The sequence below is a fragment of the Marmota marmota genome, unplaced genomic scaffold, assembly GCF_001458135.2.
Source record: "Marmota marmota marmota unplaced genomic scaffold, marMar, whole genome shotgun sequence".
NCBI classification, from domain to species: domain Eukaryota; kingdom Metazoa; phylum Chordata; class Mammalia; order Rodentia; family Sciuridae; genus Marmota; species Marmota marmota.
Window position 1 is genome coordinate 194,744 of NW_026000113.1, and position 15,507 is coordinate 210,250.

The following is a 15,507-nucleotide window of genomic DNA, read 5'->3' on the forward strand; positions in this document are numbered from 1 at the left end:
CTGGGTCCGCCCCCTGCACGAGCGGGGGCGGCAGGAATGCGCGCCTGAAGCGACAGTGAGGGGATAGGGGCCCGGAAGTGGCCTAGGATCCCCTGGGAGCCGGAGCAGGGTCCAGCCCCTGCCTGCAACATCTTCCGGCAGCGCAGCCGGAGGTGGCTCTCCGCTTGGTTGCGCCGGGGTCGCCTCCTAAGGGGGCCCTCTGCGCCCACCCAGGACCACCAGAGCTAGGCTGCCGCTCATTTTGCAGTTTATGGCCACAGCACTTACACTTGGCCTGAAATGTTATTTTTAGTTATTTCCATACCCGCTTGTGCCCCTCTCCCTGAATGTCAACCTCAAGGCAAGATAGCAGGGAACTCCTGAAATCCAAGGCTGGGACAGGTACTAGCTATAGCAGGGGCCTATGAAGACTTATTGAATAGATGTCCCACCCGCCTGCTCAACCCCACAGAGAGGGCTGTGGCCCATTTGCTGTAAGGGCTTGGGGCCCTCTGTGCTGGGGTAGGAGGGGGACGGTGGTTCCCAGGCCTCTTCCTGCCTTCCCCAGGTAATTAGCAGTCACCACCTCGGGTAGGCAGATGCCCGAGCAGATGGTGTTGGCTGTGCCCAAGTGACAAGTCTCCCATGGCGTCACCTCCTGCCATAAACCCCTCCCCCATCAGGCAGGGCCCAACCCCAGAGTCTCCTGGCAGCTGCAGAAGCTTGAGAATAGGCAAGAAGGAAAGGACCTACCTAGAGGCTGGGTGGGCTGCCCCCAAACAGCCCAGCCCAGCCCCAACCTTGGTCTCTACCCCAAGTTCTTCACCTCCAACCCCAACTCCTGTCAGTCTGCCTCACAACTATGTGGAGCGCTAACCTCCACTCAAGCATCTCTTCCCTGTACCATCTGACACCCTCCATTCCCATGGTCCCCTGGTCCCCAGCCTACCTGCTCTATTTATTCTTTCTACAGCAACCAGGCTACTCTGATTGGAAACTCCACCACCATCACTCACAAGAAGATGAAAATCCTCCACGGCCCCCACTGCCTGCCATTTGAAGTCCTGGCCTGGTATCCACACACCTTGTGACAGCCCTAGCCCAGTTTCTTTCTGCTCCCTACAACCCTCTTCAGTCCCCAACAACCCAAGCATGCCAGGCTCTCACATCTTTACATGCACTGTGCCCTGTGCCTTGAAATTCAGGTTAAGGGCAAGGGTAGTTAGTGGGTACCAACTAGTCGCCGAGCGTTCTGCCAGCAGCCAGAGAGGAAGCAGCTGTGCCTCCCCACACCCACCTGTCCTGCAAGTCCTGCAAGTGAGTCCATATCCTGTGGGCCCCCAGTCCAGGGGTTGGGACTCCCTCAAGTCCAGAGCCCCTCAGGCCCTCATGCTGCAGGCTCACCTTGGCTGCTGTGGCATGGTTGTCACTACATAGTCAGTAAGAGCCATGTGCCCATTGTACAGAAAGCAAGCTGAGATTCAAAGAAGGACTGCCGCATTGTGCAGAGAGCAGGACTGTGCAGAAGGGATGGGTCCAGCCTGATGGGGACACACGCCTAGAGCTGGGCCAGGGGCTTCCTGTGGCTCCCTGCAGTCAGCTTTGGGGGTAGTTGGGGACTGTGGCTGTGGCTGCTTGTCTGGGAACAGCAGGACAAAGCCTGATGGCATTCTTGTGGGGGCTGCAGGCTTTGGCAAGAGTGATTCAATTTCTTTGCTGTCAGGAGAATGGAATTTCGTGGTGACTCCTTGAGGTCTGAAATCTGGAAGGGGTGACCAGCAAGCCACCCCTGCCCCTTCCCCAGGACCAGCTCCAGCCGGAGGCACTCCCCTTCCCCAGACTCCAAGGCTCCCTCCAAGGACCCTCTGAGCAAACTGCCCCTGCAGGGAAGGGGGTAAGGGATGCCATGTGCTCAGCCCAGGGAGCTGAGGAGGGAGCTGGAGAGGGAAGAGGTCTCCCAGAAAGCCCCTTGGGGGCCTCAGGATCCTAGGGAAAGGGGCTGGGGGAAGAGGCCACCTCAGGGCCCAGCTCAGGCAGGACATATGGACTTAGCCAGACTGCTTACCTTCCCATCCCAGGGGCCACCTCTTAGCCTCAAGACCTTGGACCTGTAACCTTGCTCTTCTGAGCCTCAGTTTCCCCACCCATAATGCAAGGAATATATCATCTTTTTCTTTTTTTTCTTTTCGGTACCGGGGATTGAACTCAGGGGCATTCAACCACTGAGCCACATCCCCAGCCCTTTTTTGTATTTTATTTAGAGACAGGGTCTCACTGAGTTGCTTGGCCCCTTGCTTTTTGCTGAGGCTGGCTTTGGACTTGCAATCCTCCTGCCTCAGCCTCCCAAGCTGCTGGGATCACAGGCGTGCACCACTGTGCTCAGCGATATCATCTGTTTTTTAAGGTGCTCCTAGTTGCTCCTGGAGAGTGGCAGCCCGGCCCTCCTAGGCACATGGGTTTCTGTGCTTCCTGGGACAGCCCCTCTGCCCCCCCAGCTGTGGCTTCTGGACAGCTGGATGCCTTAATGACTAGGACACCTGTCTGTTGAGGGTGGGTGGAAAGTCAACAGACTCACACAACCAAGAAGGCCATGCGAGGCCGCTGGCTATCCCAAGGGCCCCCAGTCCCCACGTTAGGCTCAAGGGCGCTGTTGTATCCTTATTGAGTTCAGGCCCCACCTCCACAGGCTCAGCAGCATATGAGGGTCTCCTGTTGGAATCAGTCCCACCAAGTCCTGGGAGACATGGCCTGGTCCTGTCCTTGCCCCACCAGGGGATGGCATCCAGCCTGCCATTTGCCTGCCTTCCCAGGTGGTATCTTGGGCTGCTGCTGGCCAGCCTTCCCATGGGGTCCTGGGAAGATGTGTGGAGATGTAATGGGTCACCCATTAACTCAGTAGGAAGTCATCTGAGACGACCCCTCATTGCCCTGTGTCAGGTGGCCCTGCTCCGTGGCCCAGGAACCGGCAGAGCCCAGAGAGGGAAGGCGGGCAGCATCCCTCAACCTTACAGCAAGGCTATGGCAGGAAGGCGAGGCTGGACACCTAGGCTCGTGTCCAGCCTGTCCCGGCTGCTGGAGAGAATGTCTGGTGCCTGTGGGCTCCCCAAGGAACAATGGCATGATGGAGGTGGCTCAGGGACACCTAGCCCAGCTTCTGAATGAGCAGTTGCTGCTGGCAGGGCGGGGTTGAGGGCTAGCTCCCTGGGCAGGGCGGGGGGTACCCAGGGCACAACTGAGTCCCACAGCTTTGGGTGGGGTGGGGCATGGCCCTATCCCAGGGGGAGAGTGGCAGCCGCTAGCTGTGAGTGTAGCACCCACCTCATCCCAGCCCTGCCTGCCCACTCTGCCCAGCACCCTTCACCACTGCCCACACGTTGTATGGTCTTGGGACAGTTCCCATCTCACTGTGCACCTCAGGATTTTACTCCTCTCTGTAGTAGGGACATGGCTGGCACCTTCCTGCCCTGCCCACCCAAACAGGCTCTGCAGGCAGAAAGTGACCACCTTTCCACTGGTGGCCTGACACTTGGGCTTGAACCCTGACCCTTGCATGAACAACTTGGGCTGGGTGACTGGGCAAGGCTTTGGAGCACACCTGTCCTGGCACCCTGCCAGCCCAGCTAAGCACTGCCTCACCCAGAACCTCCCTAACCTCCTCATCCTGGTACTGACCACATGAAGCTGTAAACTGTCTTTTTATCCATCTGCCTCCTGAGGACAGGGGCATGTCTTACTCCTTGTGAGGGCCATGCACAGTGTAGATGCTCAGTAAATACTAGCTGAACAGATGAGTCGGGGGGTAGATGGGTAGATGGATGGATGGACAGATGGGTGGATGGATGATTGGAAGGTTTGAACGGACACAGGTGGGTGAACAGATGGATGGATGGGTGGAGGGATGAATGGACACAGATGGATGAATGGATGAGAGAGGGCAGGGTGAATGGGATAGCTGGATGGGTAGATGGACAGACAGCCAGACAGAAGCATGTGGATGGCTGGGAAGGGGCCAGATGTCAGCTATGTGAGAGCAGAAACCGTGTTGCTCACAGCTGTGTTCAGTGTCTGAACGCTGCCAGCTTTATAAACCCGCGGGAAGGAAGGGTGGACCTGGCGGGGGATACAGAGACCTGCTCTGGGCTGGACAGAGCATCCCCTTGCTGCTGCGGCAGCTTCCTTTTTAGTTGTAGATGGTCACAATACCTCTATTTTATTTTTAGTCATCTTTATGCGGGACTGAAGATCAAACCCAGTGCCTCACACACGCTACACAAGCGCTGTGCCGCTGAGCCTGCACCCCAGCCCCACATTCCCTTGCTTCTGTCCCCAAACACTCAGCTGTGAGGAACGTGGGTCTCGGGGTAGAGGTGCACAGAGCTGCCTGCTGACCTCTGACTGGTGAAGGATTGGGGCCTCAGGAAGCCTTCGTGAAGACAAGTGCTTGAGACAGCAGGCTGTGGGTCTGCCCTGTGACATGGCCTCAAAGGGTCTCATGCAAACCCTTGGCCTCCTAGACAGGTCTAGGGGTTCAAAAAGGAAAGGAAGCATGCCCGGACCCCATGGTGGGGATGGTTTCTACTGTGGGGCCAGGACTTGTCCACACCAGGAGGGCAGAGGCCCAGGCCTGGCAGCTGAGCCTCTTCTGGGGACTCTGCCCTAGGGCCAGCTGGGCTGTGGGGCTGGCTGGAGCTAATCTGATTTGCAGCCCCCAGTAGCAGAGCTGGACCACCAGGATCCACTTAACCGACATCCTGCAGAGGCCAGACACCCACCAGGGAGGCACCAGAGCCACCCCGCCCCAGATGGCCTTTGTGTCCCTAAGAATGGCAAGCTTGTGTGGGTGAGCAGGAGGTGGGCCGGCTCTGCTGGGGCCTGGCAGGCTCCAGGCGTGATCCCCTGCCCCAGTCATAACCCCAGGCCACGTCAAGGGGACAGGATCCCAGGAATGGTGGGAAGGCTCCAGGCTGGGTCAGAGTCTGGGTGCTCCCTGACCTCACACTCTACCTTTGCAAAACGGGAGTGTTGCTTCCTTCACTCCCTCAAGGGTGGGCAGATATGGCATCAGGGGATAATCCAGGCTGCTCTGGAAGTCGGGGTGGTGTGGGGGTTATATCCAGGAATGATGTGCTCAGTTGCAAAGAGGTGAGCTGCCACTTCAGTACCTGAGTGTCGGTTCCACCTCCACTCACCCTTCCACCTGTCTGACCATCCAGCCATCCTCCTGCCCATTTTGCCCACCCGCCCACACCTTGCCTAAGCTTCTGCATGAAGGCTGTGCTTGGCACAGGGGAGTTGAGATGGGGCCTCAGATACAGCCTCTGGTCCCGGGGAGCTCACAGTCTTGTGGGAAGAATTCAACAGGCACCCAGATATTTTGAGGGCAGACAGAGGGTGGTGGGGATGGGAAGATGGGTCAGGCCCAAAGGTGCTGGGCCGGCCGTGGTGAAGAGAATACACCATGCGCCAGAGCTGGGGGAGAGGAGCTTCTGGAAAGCCTTCTGAAAAAGACACTGATGCCTCCCCTAGGGCTTAAGCTTTGGGTAGATGAAGCTGGATGGGGAGATAGCGGGTGGGACTGTCAGGGTCTGGAGAGGCTGAATTCTTAGGCAGGGATGTGGGTAGAACCACCATGGGAGATGAGGCTGGAGCAGTGAACAGGAGCCTCAAGTTCAGGCTCAGGATGCCATGGGAAGCAATAGGGAGCCACGGAAGGTTAGGGAGCAAAAGAGAAGTGGCCCAAAGTGCATTACCGAAAGAGAAGCGGCTGGGGCCAGGCTGGAGCCTCCCTGTCTGTCAGTCAGTTCTTCCAGGGAGGTAGGACGCTGGGAGGAGACTGAGGGCCCCCTCAGCCTTTGTTTTCCTCCTTCCTTCCTTGGGAGGCTCTGCCAATATTGGAGCTTAGTTTGGAGAGGATTTGCAGAGGGAGGCCTGGGTAGCTCAGGGGCCCCACTCTGTGGGAGGGGAGAAAGAGGAAGTGGGCAGGTGAGCCTGGGACAGGGTCTCGGTGCTGCAGAGCTGTGACTGCTGCCACCATAGCCTCTGAGCCCCTCTCTGTAGCAGGGTCTCTTCACACCCTTGATCTGCTGGGGCCGCCCGGGGGTCTAACCAGAGGTGATTCTGGTCCCCTGGGAAACATTTGACAATGAATTCCTGGAGATATTTTTGGTCATCCTTGCCACTGGAGAGGGCCCACTGTGCTAGCATGTACTAGGGAGGGGACAGGGATATTGCTGGACACCTGGACACCCAGGAAGGGCCCACAGCAAAGAATGCTCTAATCCAAAGGAGCCACTGGAGAGATGGCAGGGTTCTCCCACCGTGCGTGGCATGCACCTCGCAGTATGGCCCAAGCTGCTTCTGCCTTCCTGCAGGAGGTCACCCAAGGCCAGAGGATGTAGAAGGCAGAGGCTGCAGAGGGCAGGGCCATCAGGACAGTGTGGCGGCCCAGAACGGAAGGATTGCACAGGGGGCTTCCGGGTGATGGCCAGCAGGGGCAGGGAGGGACTGGGGCTGGGGCCAGGCTTCTGGGCAGTGCTAGGGCAGGGTGGAGGGGGGTTTGAGGTCACAGGCCCATCTCTGTCATTCCACAGTCTCTAGGTGGCCCCAGCCTCAGGCCTGGGGTGGAGGGAGGAGCCTCCTTGAAAGCTGTTTGCTCAGCCGGGGTTTAATCTCCAAAACAGGAAGGCTGCAGAGACAACTGTACTGAGCCTGCCAGGTTCAACCCCCGGCCTCCTCTTGCCTAGCCTCCAGTGCCCCCTCCTCCCATAGCCCTGAGGCTGGCCTCAAGGTAGGGCACCCCATCTCCTCTGCTAACTGCGGGGGTGGGGGGTGTTGAAGCCCGAGGACAGGAGGGGCAGGAAGGTGGGGTGGGTAGAGGGTCACTGGCCCAGCAGGGAGCCTCCTGGCCTCATCTTGCAGATGAGGAAGCTGCAGTCAGAGAGGGAAGTGGGCTGGCCTGGGTCACACAGTGGGCAGGGGGGTCTCCAGCGCTTGGGTGTGGCGCTGTCTGAGCAGCAGCTTGCTGGCGGGGAGGTCCCACAGGGCTGGGGTGAGAGGAGAGTTGGCCCAGGCCACAGCCCACCCCTCCCGAGGAAGCCGAGGACCAGGCGTGGTTGGCCAGGCTTCCCTGCACCACCTCTGGGGTGGTTCTGGGTGCGACAGCAAGTCAGGCCAAGCAGAGCCCCGAGGGCCCCCACCTCCCTGCAGCTGGGGCAGGTGGGCCTGACCAGACAATGAGGGCTGCCCCCCTTGGCAGGCCAGCCCAGTCCAGCCCCTGCCAGCCTCTCGGCCTTCCTTGGCTTGGCCAGACCATTACTCCCCAAGTCTCGCCCTCTGTGCTTGTGCTTCTGCCGGGAAGGCTCAGTGGGCCCAGCTTGGCCTCTGCTCAGCCACCATTTCCTCCAGGAAGTCCCCTCCCCCTCCTCCCTTTACCCCTCCATACCCTCCAGCCTCGCTCTCGTCTGGGGTTCAACCATGGAGGTCAACCATGGCCCTTGCTAGAGGAGCTAGAAGGGCCTCCAGGAGCCTAAGGTCAAAGTCTCATTTCACAAATGGGAAAACTGAGGCGGGAGGGCGGCCTGCCTAGGCCACATAGCGTGTGGCATGTCACCCTGGGGAGTGTGCCTCCGGGGGCTCACCACATCCCCCATTCTCTAGGCACCCACAGTCAGAGGGCAGGGGCTCCGGAGCTCTCCTGAACGGGGACTACAGGACGCTGATTCAGAGGCAGGCTGGGTGGTGATGGTGACCTTGGGCTTCTCCCTGCTGTCCCTTGGCTCTGCCAGCCAGGAGCCTTAGCAAGAGTTGGACAGGCCCAGTTCAAGGGGCAGGTGGCTGGCTAGCCTGCTCCAAGAGGGGTGAGGCCTGACCCCAAACCAGCCTACAGCAGGGCCTGTGGCATTTCTCTGGGAAAGGGAGAGAGGAAGGGTCCCTGTCCTGGGTGTGTCACAGGATTTCTGCCTGTTCTTTGCACCCAGAATCCAGCTGTCCCTGAAGCCACCCTTGGGGCTCTGTGGCCCGGGGCAGCTCTTCAGGTCTGGTGTGTCCTCAATGGCCGCCCTCTTTCCTGTCTGGTCCCCACCCACCATTGCTGTCACTCTATCCCTGCGACCCAGTTTCCCTCCTTGTCTCTGCCTTGGGGCAGGGAATGCTGGAGATAGTGTCCCCCTTTGAGGCAGGTCCATGATGGATCCGGTGTCCTGGGTGGGGCGGGCAGGTGTGTCTGCTGGCTGTGGCAGGGGCCACAGCTTTCAGGTCTTCAATGCTGCAGATTAAGTTCCATCCCCAGGGGCCCCTGTTGTGGGGCCATTGTGATGGCTTGGGAACCACAGTGTCTCTTGGCCAGCCGGTGTGGCCCTGGCCAGGGCTGGGGTCCCAGCATCCTCTGGGCTGTTTGGGCAGCCTCCAGAGAAGGAGCACCTGGGGGCTCATGTCTGTGAACACCTGCTGCCACAGTGGACACAGGGCCTTGGGGAGCACAGCACCCCGCCTGGCTGATGCCCTGTCTTCTGCCCAGGAGCACTGTTGGGAAAGCATGGCTGCTTTGCAGCTCTAGGAGCAGAGCGTGGCTGGATTTTCAGTGTCCATACTTGGTCAGTGCATGACCTCCATCCAGGCGCACAGTGGCCCTGACACTGCCCTCTGTCCCCATCACTCAAGGCTTTCTGCAGCCGGGGCTGCTCTCCTTGGTGGTGTCCTCCCCAGCCCGCGCTCAGATTGTAAGGCTGGCCTTGGCCTCCGCCCCTGACAGTGTTGGAGGACAGACAAGGACAGACAACTTCAGATCCTAATCCCAAGGCTTTGCGTTTCCCCCCTGAAGGGTCAAGGGAGCATAGGACTGGAGGCCAGGTGGTCAGATGCCTCCCAGCACCCAGCCTGGGCCCCTCCTTCTCCCCTCACCCCCTCTGGGGCCTAAGACCTGCTCTTTGGCCCTTGTGCAGAAGCCTGGTGTCTTCCTCTTGGTGCCCCAAACAGAGGCGGCCACATATTTTATCATCTAAACTGGGACATTTTTGAGAGCCTGAGGGAGCTCTGCTAATAATGACACTTGCACGACACTGGGTGTGTCGGTGACAGAACAAAGACCCCCAGTACAAAGAGGCATGCTGGTGGCACACAATCCGTGTGCAGGAAAAAGCACTGTGATGGCTTGGGAACCACAGTGTCTCTCAGCCAGACGGTGTGGCACAGGGTGGCACCCAAGTGCACTTGTGTGTCCACAGGTGGTGGGGGGACATGGCATGCAGCCAGTCTGCACGTGGGGGCTGGCCATGTCCAGGGACACGTGTCTCCCCATGTGCAAACGCCTAAGCCCGTCCCATCAGCCCCCAGATGGCTCCTGCCCCAGCACAGCTGGAAACTCCGGAAGGAGGAGGCGGGTCCTGCTGGCCTCATCCTTGGTCTCCAGAGAGGTGGCCAGGACAAGGTGGGAGGTGGAGGCCGGGCTGGCTCTGGGGAGCCAGGGCTGTGACAGCAACCTTCGACCGAAGGTCTGTCCATGGGGAATGTGCTGCCTGGAGAGGCGAGGCCCCTGAGGCTGGGTCAGCTGCTCTGGAGTCCACCCTGACCCTCTACCCCTCCTCCTCCAGGCAGCCTTCTGTGACCTCTGCCCTGGCCCCCATTGCCTCTGCTGCACCCCAGGCCTAAGGGTGGCACTTCAGGGAGAGGAGGACTCAGCCCTCTCCTGATCCCGAGCATCTGCTGAGTGGCTACTTCCCTGGGACTCCTGAGCGTCCAGTGGACATATTCCCTGAGGGCTCATTACCCTAAGGAACAGCAGTCTGGGCCCCGGACAGACAGGGTCTGCTTTGAAGCCCAGCCTGGTGACCCCTCCAGACACAAGGGAGGGCCTGGGGACAAGCCATGCTGAGGCCTTCCGAGGCAGCGGCTCGCTAGTAGGTCACAGGGGAGTCCTCAGGGTCACTCTGGCTTGTCCTGGGCAACCATCAAACCCTCCCCTTCCTGAAACTGGAATGTGATGGAGATGCTGGACCCACGTGCAATGGTGGAGATAGAAGGGGGACTCTCCTGAAAACGGAATTCTACGCAGGATCAGCAGGATCCAATAAAAGGGGTGTCATGAGGGCACCTCAAGGAGGTAACGGAGGTGCAAAGTCCCGGGGTCCAATGAGCTCAGTGGCTCTTGGGAGCATTTGGGGGACACCTCCCAGAAGCCAAAGCTACGTTGGCATGGATGATCACAGTTTGAGGGGAATAGGGGCTCCTGGGCCTGCGGTGGACGGGGCCAGGGCAGGGTTGAGATGGAGGGTCTCTCCCTAGAAAGCTAGAACTTGAGGAGACCAGTCCATGGGAATGGGGGAGGGGAGGGATCCCGTGGCTGGACAGCGGCAGGAGCTCCAGCTGGACCCATATCTGTTCTGCTCCTTGGGGAGCAGGGTCCCCTTCAGCCCCTGGACCCAGGAGACCTGGTCTACTGCAAGCCCCTGCCCCTGGACCCTCATGGGTCAATGAGCTGAAATCCAAAACTCAGAGGTCTGTGGAGTAGCCCATGTCGTGGAAGGTTGGGAGCTTGCCCATGAGACGCCCAAGCAGGCCCGGCCTCCCATCCTCCCGGGTTCTGACAGATGAGCCTCTTTAGACCCTCCCAGCCCCAGGGCTGCTGTGACAAAGTGCCACAAGCCAAGTGCCTTTAATAACAAAAATGGAGCTGGGTGCAGTGGCGCACACCTGTGATCCCAGCGACTCAGGAGGCTGAGGCAGGAGGATCCCAAGTTCAATGCCAGCCTCAGCAACTTAGCAAGAGCCTGCATCAGAATCAAAGTTTAACGTCAGGCGGGTGGGGAGGACTGGGGATGCAGCTCAATGTAAAGAGCTTTCCTAGTACCATGAGGCCCTGGGTTCGATTCAATTCAATTCCTTTTCGAAGGAAGGAAAGACAGAAGGAGGAAAAGGAGGGAGGAGAAACACACACGAATTGGTCCCCCACCCCGTGTCCTAGAGGACAGGAGTCCAAGTGAGGGTGTGAGCAGGGCCAAGTCCCTCTGAGGGCTGAGGGTGAATCTGTCCCTGGCTGCTCTCTGGCTTCTGGTGGGTTCCTGGTGCTCCTTGGCCTAACTGCCTCGCTCCATCCTGTCTCCAGCAGGGTCCTCTCTGAGCCTTGTATCCTTTCCTCACAAGGACACTATTCATTGCACTTAGGACCCACCCTCCCTCCAGGATGGCCTCATCTCAAGGTCCTTAACTAGTTACGTCTCTGGAGGCCTTTTCTCCAAGCCAGATCCCTTTCCAGGGGCTGGGACTTGATATATTTTGGAGGGGGGGGGGTGTCACAGTACCCCCAAATGTCAGGGACCTATGAGGCCAAACTTCCCTCACTGCTAAATCAGTTTCCCTATCTGCACTGGTGTACGTGGGTGGGGGACACCGATTGGCATGGGGACCAAGAGCCTGGTCCCAGGCAGGGTTGGCGGCTCCAAGAGCAGGGAGCAGGCAGTGCCAGGCCTGCCCACCAGGAATGTGACCTGCAGTCCCCACCCGCACAGCACAAATGGACAGTTAACACCTGCCCCTGACTCCTGGCTGGTTCCCAGCATCCCAGGCCCCTGCGAGGCATGAGAGACAGAGGGTCGCATACAGATAGGCCAACAATCCCTCCCCCCCAGGCCTGCCCTCCCCCCTGTGCTAAGCCTTCTTGCTAGCAGGGTGTTTCGGCCCTCAGGCCTGGGCATGAGTGTGGGCGAGCGGCCACCAGGCCCTGGGCCAGCGAGGAGGCTGGGCTCCCAGCGCTTGCCCCCTCAGATTGCCCCACCAGCCGGAAGCCGCCTCCTGCAGTGTGATCACGCATGCCATGCCGGTGTCAACTCAGATGATCTTCCAGAGCTCTTTACAAGATGTGGAAACTGAAATTCAGCGGTCCTCCAGCCAGGAGGTGCAGCCAGGACTGGAAGGGAGGTCTGCGGGTCTCCACCTTCTGGGGGCTTCCTTGGCCCCCCAGCAGAGGCCTGGCAGCAGCTGCTCTGTCCCTCAGAAACCACCTGGGGGCTCAGCTTCCCTGTCTGTGAAATGGAGTCCTGTCTGCCGGCAGGACTCCCAGGGCCAGGGAGGGAAGGACAGTGTCCCTGGACATGGACAAAGGAGCTGAGGCCAGGTGTGCCTGGCCTGGTCTCAGGACCCCAGCTCAGCAGACACAGGTCAGGGCAGGCCCAGCCCAGCTGGCCTGCTGGCCAGATCCCTCCAGGGCCTCTGTGGGGAGGTGGTGGGAATGGGCCTGCTCTCTGCCTCCCAGCCCCCACGTGCACCCCCCTGGGGCCTGGTCAGCGGCTCAGGTGTCCCCGCACAGCAGGTTCCTTGTCTCTTCTTGTCCTCGCCTCTGTGGAGTCTGAGGGAGGTTACTCCCCAGGGGCCACGGGCAGCTCTGTCCCTGCTGGTGAGGACAGCAGGCAGGCCAGCAGCCAGGCGGAGGTGGCCGTCTGGCTGAGGGAGGGAGGGGCCAGGAGATGCCATCTCCTCCTGTCCCCCAGGAGGCGGGACCGCCCAGGTGTATCCACAGGGACCTTCCCTGAGGCCCCTTCCCACGACCTCTGTGTCCGCCCCCCCATGGTGTCTGGGTCTAGGCTCTCTTAGTCTGTAGCCTGCTCGTCCAGTCTCAGGCCCTTGGGTCAGGCAAGGCCAGGGGACTGTGGCTGCAGCTTGCTGACTCTCCACACCAGCACCTGAGAGTCTGCTGTCTCTGTTGCCCAGTTCTTCTTGGCAGGTCAGGATCCCCCAATTTTACAGGCACTGAAAGGGAGGCTCATTGTGTGTGTGTGTGTGGTGGGGGTAGTAGGGAGGCCCTGCCTGCAAACTGCCTGACAGCCACTTCTTATCCACCGAGCCAAGCCTGTTTTGGAATTGACATTGGGACCTCCCTGGGAAACTGAGGCTGGGAGGGGTGACACTTTGCTCAAGGGTGTGCTTATCTGCCTTTTGGAGCCATATTGTTGGAGCTTAAATCTTGACTGTGCTGAGTGACCTCAGGTGAGGCACATGACCTCTCTGTGCCCCTCCCCGCCTTTTGATTCTCTCCAAGGCCCCTTGATCTTCGTGGGGTCTGAGTCTGGCAGCACGGCCTGGTGGCTTTCATTCATCTGCATTGCTGCAAGTTGGGAAACTGAGGCTCAGAGAAGGCAGAGCCCCGGACGAAGCCCAGCCTGGGTTTAGTGGGTGCTGAGGAGCTGGTGGGTGGAATGGGCCAGGGGCTGGGGGTGGAAGGAGGAAAGCAGAGCTGGGGGTGGGGCCTGGGGCTCCTGGGGCACAGATCTGGGCCCTTTCCCAGATGGGTGGGCCTGCTCTGACTCGCCACCGGCTGGGCTCCAGGCTGGGGGCGCCCACACAGCAGCAGATCCCTGAGCCCCAGAGGGGCCTTTGCCAACCTCTGAGAGCAGCTGCCTGGCCCACTGCAGCTGCAGGAGGCTGGCAGCCAGTGGGGGCCGCTTCGGCTCACCTCCACCCCAACCAGGACCTGGGAGGGGGAGGCCGCCCAAGCCGGTGTCCACCCCAGGTGCAGAGGCCCCGCCCCTCCTGCAGGCTCTCTGCTTGCTGAGGAAGATCAACCCAGGACATGGTGGGCTCAGGGGGCCTGGACCAGCACATCTCCTCATCCACTCACAGATACTGTGTCACAGGCCCTCGCTGGGTGCCCCTGGGCAAGTCTCTTGCCCTCTCTGAGCTGTGATGCCTTCCATTTGGCAGAGAAGTGCCACCCCCACGACTGGTCAGCTGAGAGTCTCCGAGAGGGCACAGGCTGGGGGCAGCCACCCGCCCCCTACTGTGCAGCCAACTGCAGCTGCAAGGTCGGAGCTTCCGAGGTCTCCCCAGAGAGTTCCAGAATCCCAGTCTTCCCAAGCCCTCGGGGGAGAGGCTGCCCGCTTGTGTTCCGCTGCCTTCTTGGGGCTCCTGATAATCCTTCCCCACAGTGGGGTGCAGGGGTGGGGGTCTTGCTGCTCCATCTCCTGAGAGGCCCTGTGAAGGTGGTGTCCCCCTCCTGAGCCCCTGTGACTGAGGAACTGAGGCTGCCCCAGGGGGCTCTCTCACCACAACCCACCCCTGAGTTTTGACCCTCCTGCTGTCCCCACCTCCCAAGGACTGTCGCCACATGGGGGCCCATGAGTTCATCTCACAAGGTCTGGGGAGGCCTCGGAGCTCTGTCAGGAGGCCCAAGTCTGATCAGCAAGGCTGGGGTGGTCTCCCCGCTGGACAGCCAGGCTCTGCCTTCCAGGGGCCTCATTAGCCTCGGGCTGGGGCTGGGGTGGTGGTAGAGCGCTTGCCCAACCCTGGGCCCCATCCTCAGCACCAGCTAATAGTAAGTAAATAAATAAAATACAGGTCTGTGGTCCATTTACAGCTAAAAATAAATAAATAAATTTTAATTAAAAAAAAAGAGTCCTCTTTCTCGGCTGTCAAAGGGAGCCACCTCCTGTCCTTTCTGCCTGGTGAAATTGCCCTGAGACTCTGGGAGCTGTGGACGCATCAGCAAGTGCGTCTCTCACTCCACATTCAGGGATGCAGATGGGCTCTGGGCCCTGCTAGCAGCTCCTCACCTGGGCCAGCCAGGAAGTGAGGGGAGCAGTCACCCACCTTGCCACAAGGCCAGCAGCCATGGGCTGGGGAGCAGCACACCAGCAGGGGGTTGGGGGCGGGGGTCCACTTGCACTTCCTGGCCCCTGAGCCAGGGCCCACATCACTGGGGGCTTGTGAGCAGAGTGGCAGGGAGGAGCAGCGGGACCACTGGCCTTTTAGGTCACATGCTGGCCTGGGGTTCCCAGGACTCCAGGATTCTGTCTTCTGGGGACCGAGGATGCTGGAGGAAAGGGAGGTGGTCTTGGTGGTGAGCTTCCGGGCCCCCATGGAGATGGGGCAGTTGAGTCCTCCAGGGTGCCGTCTGGTCAGCCCAGACTGAGACCTCAGCTGCTGTGTCCTTGGTTTGCGACCTCCATCCCAAGCAGAGAGAGCTCCCATCCCTTGCTGTAGAGTCTAGTCCATCACCTGCAGTGGTCGCTGGAGTCCTTGTCCAGCACTGGAGTCAGTGTTCTAGAGGGACAGATGACAAGTGACACTCAAGGTGGGTCAGAGGGATTGTGCTGTCAGAGACCCAGGACCTGTGGCTCCCGAGGAGGTGATATGACTGTAAAGACCTGCAGCAGGGGAGCCAGGAGTCGTGGGGACACCTGGGGAAGGGGGCGTCCAGCTAGGGCAAAAGCTCTGAGGCTAGAGCAGTCCGGCGCGTTCCAGGAACAGGGAGGCCACAGCTGGAGTGCAGCTTGGGAGAGAGAAGGAGAGGAGGCCACAGGACACAGGACAAGCAGAGAGACCAGGGGACGGTCCTGAGGAGCCTCCACTCTGGAAGGAGAGGAGCTGACCACCTGGCAAAGACCCTTCCCGCCACCAGAGTTCCCAGAGCGGGAGGGCTGGGGACTTGGAGACAATGCCCAGGACAAAGAGCTGGGCCTAGGGCCTGGGGGCCCTGGGGGTGGATTTATGGCCTCTCCTGACCCTGCTGAGGAGCCCTCCTTGTTGGGCATGGCCCAGTCA